A 4,095-nucleotide genomic window follows, 5' to 3' on the forward strand; every position below is an offset into this window, starting at 1 on the left:
AAGTTCAAGATAACTTTAAATGTAAGATCAAATTACTGCTTTTAGGATGACTCAACCAAAATTTCTATTTACAAAACTTTATATACATGTATTATATCGGCGATTAATTCAAGTAGCAGAATTAAAGTAAAATTTCAACAATAAATTTGTAATTTGTTATCTAATCCTTCCTTTTATTATATCAAACAATTAATTATCAAAATTAATAATTTTATTTATGTTAACAAAATAAAGTTATATCCATGATGCAATATATAAAAATATTATTTGACAAATTAATCAAACTGTATAATTTATTTATAATCTAATTCTTTTATGTAGCAAACAAGACATTAACAATTCTATTGTGCAAAATGATACAGATTACTTGATTATTGCCGATTAATTTAATCAGTAAAATTATTTAGTTTACATTTTCGTTACCTAATCTAATCTTCCTTTTTTTCTATCGAACAATAAAAAATTAAAAATGTCCATAATAAAATGATAGAAGAATTATTTGACAAGTTAATAACCGCGATTTATAATTAAGTCAGCAAGATTTAGAGCAAAATTTCATAAAATTTGCATTAATCTAAATTTTTTTCTATAGGCTAGATAACAAAAAAAAATAATGATTCTATTTATATTAACAAAATAATACGGATGTTATTTGATAGTTTAAACCAATTAACTAATCAAAGTTAAAAGTCACCTTATTAGTGTTTTTCATTGGCAGAATTGGTGCGCATTCAGTGCACAAAGCATTACTGATATACTCATCTAATTTGAATGTAAAAGTAAGATATTTCAACTAATAAAATATCCAATGTATACTTTATCAAATAGCAGCATACTTTATCAAATAGCAATAGATAAAATGTATTGAGGATTTCGCAGTTTAATTCGTTTCTATATATTTTTTAAACATACATTTTGTCATTTTTATGTCGATTTGTGTACAACAGTTTTAAGTGCGCTGAATATGTAACAGTCCTTATTACTGTGTTTGTCTCTATTAATGTGTTTTTGTATCTCAATGAATCATAAAGAAAACTAGCATGAATAAATAAGAAAAAAAATTTTTTTTGTTAAGTTAAATTATTAAAGTATACACGATACCCTAAAGATAATATTTTATTTTTTAATTAATTAAAGTACAATATTTTAAACATTTTTCAAAAGATATGAGGAATTAAATTTATGTATTATTTATGAATCCAATAATACGTACCGCAAGATTTTAAGCTAATGAGCCCTATATTGGAGCTGAGAACGTTAATGTTCATTGAAATAAGTATAATTGAAATAATGATTTATGTAATATTTACTTAAATAATTAGCTTAAATTTATTACTTGTTTTGACAACTATAAAATGAGTCAAATGTGGATAAGCACACAAATTAATTGAAGGTATTTTAATAGAGCCATTTGGAGAACTCATTTAACAAAAACATAAATTTTTATGTTGAAAATCATTATAAAGTATTAATATTTTTTAAATTAAAGAAATATTATAAGAAAAAGAAATAATTGAAAAACCGACATTGAAACATTTAAAATTATATTTAATATAATATTTAATATAATATTTAATATAATAATTAATTCAGTAATAAGCAAATTAGCTAAAAGGAATATTAATAGGGACAGTTATCCTATAATTCTGCCAATGAAAAACGCTATTAATTTGCTATTCTGAGAGCGGTCTTGCGCAGACAAATGAGTCACGGCGCAAGACCGCCGCGAGATCCGATATTCACCGCCAGTTCTCAAACTCTATAGTATACAATATCACACGCACTATAGATTTTCAGTACTAACAGTGAGAATATTAAGGCTGCGTTCGCTTTGCCGCACACAACGTTTATGAGCATCAATTGTCCTTGTTTAATATTTACTAAACAACAAGGATGAAATGATGCTTAAAGCATTGTGAACGCCAAAATGAACAAAGGTTAGAACGCAGCAACTGGAAGAGACTGAGAGACATTTACCGCCGCCAGTGTGCGCCACTATGTAACACACTGATGTAGATGCGAGATGCGAGTCGTTTTTTCCGCAGATCTCCGCAGATCTTCGCATCCCGTCCGCACGCAGAGTAAGCGCTCGCATATCGAGACATCGAAATCGCGTGCTGTTCCGCGTTCCGCGGTGGTTGCGCGATCCGACCCGACCAGAGCCGAGCACGACGCGACGGAACGATTGCACTGATCGCAGTTCGCTGAGTTCGCACTGTTCGCAGTCGCTCGTCCAGCTTGGTCGATTGCTCAACGTCGTGCAATCTGACAATCCGACGGCGTCCGTCCTCGCACGAGCGTTTGTAGCGTACCGGCGACGAGTGATGTACAAAAGACCGGTCGACTCAGCGCACCTTCCTGGAAATTCTTTCTCCGTTCCGTTCTTCACCGTGATTTTGTCAAGTTCCCAGTTTTTGTAGTGCAGTTTTTCTTCGGGACGCGATTATTTTCCATTGTGTGAGCGCGATCGGTGCGGTGAATCGCCGCGCGATTTTTTCGACTTCGATCGACGCTACGCGTGAACGATGCCGGCGAGGGCAGCTCGGTCCGCATCGCGTGATTAATAACCGTAACGAGAAATTTTAAGCCGCGACGAGAGAGGTGCACGTTGTCGGGTATGTAATACTCATTCTTTGACTCCATGTTGTTTTGACAGTTCGAACCGATCGGATCCCTAGGTTCGTTTTCGTGCTCAAGTACTTTCCTCGAATATATATATATATATATATATATGTACATACACATAAATACTAAGTGAATGTTCGTGTTCAAACTGCTCTGTGTCACTTATTTTTACCGCTACATTTATTTATATTTAAATGCGAGGGGAGAGTGATTTTGAGCGCTCTACTCGAGATACAGTGATGCAGCGTTTGAATGAATCATCTGTTTTTAAAACCTTCTATCCTGACTACAATTCCATCTTCTCATAAAACGAAGGTAGTAGAAATAGGTTGAGAAACACGATTTTTTAATATTTTTATTGTTTATTTTTATTTGCCTGATTTTTATTAATATTTATTATATCGACATATTAAAGATATTAGATACAAATATATTAAATATTAAAAATATTAGGTATGGGAAAAAGTTCGTGGCGTTTTTCCTATTAGATGGCATTAAAAAAACGCCATGAACTTTTTCCCACATCTAATAGTTACAAATATTCTTATTGACGATATATATAAAATATTTATCTTATTTAAAAAAACGAAACTTTAGTTGTGTTTTTGAATGCGATTCATTTGATGCATGATCCGCATTATGTATCATTTTATCTTTGGAATAGAGATAAAAAAGTAGGTTTTTCGTAAAAAAATACCAAATAAAAAACGTTATTTCTTACAAAAAAAACGATTTTTTATCGAAAACAATGTAGAATTCATGAAAAATAGATAGAATTTATTAAATATATTGAAAAAGATATAGAATTTATTTTCTTGATATTCATGGTTAAAATATTCGATATCCATGTTATTTCGACATTATTTAATGATTTTTTTTTTTATAATTTCAAATCAAGGTGAAAACATCTTTGCGGTGCCTAATGAATTGATATTCTTTATCGATAATAATTTAAAGTCTAAGTATATTATCGCTTATAATTATTTAGACGACAGATATTTTATGTTCTATTCCGATTTTAAAAGCTAAATAGGAAATGCTCATATTATTGTTAACAGATAATATTTTATTAATTAATACAGATTATACATAATTAATTGACATTGTTTTTATATTATTGTAGTTATAATTATATAAGTTATAATTATATATAAGAATTTTAAATTTTAATTATTGAAAATCCTAATATAATATCGATTCAAGAATAATTGGGGATAATCCAATAAACATTGTTTTACTAATTTATATTTTAAAATATGCAACAATTACAATAAAATACAACAAAAGCAATACCAATTATTTTAATAAAAAATTATTTGTATAAAAATAGTGCGAGAGAGAGAGAGAAAGAGAGAGAGAGAGAGAGAGAGAGAAGAAGAGAGAGAGAACTATTTACTATTAATTTAAGTAGTAGTAATAATATAAGAATATACTATAGAATTAATTAGTAACTAGTTATTACTTATATAT

The sequence above is a fragment of the Atta cephalotes genome (assembly GCF_000143395.1).
Source record: "Atta cephalotes unplaced genomic scaffold scaffold00053, whole genome shotgun sequence".
In the NCBI taxonomy this organism is placed as follows: domain Eukaryota; kingdom Metazoa; phylum Arthropoda; class Insecta; order Hymenoptera; family Formicidae; genus Atta; species Atta cephalotes.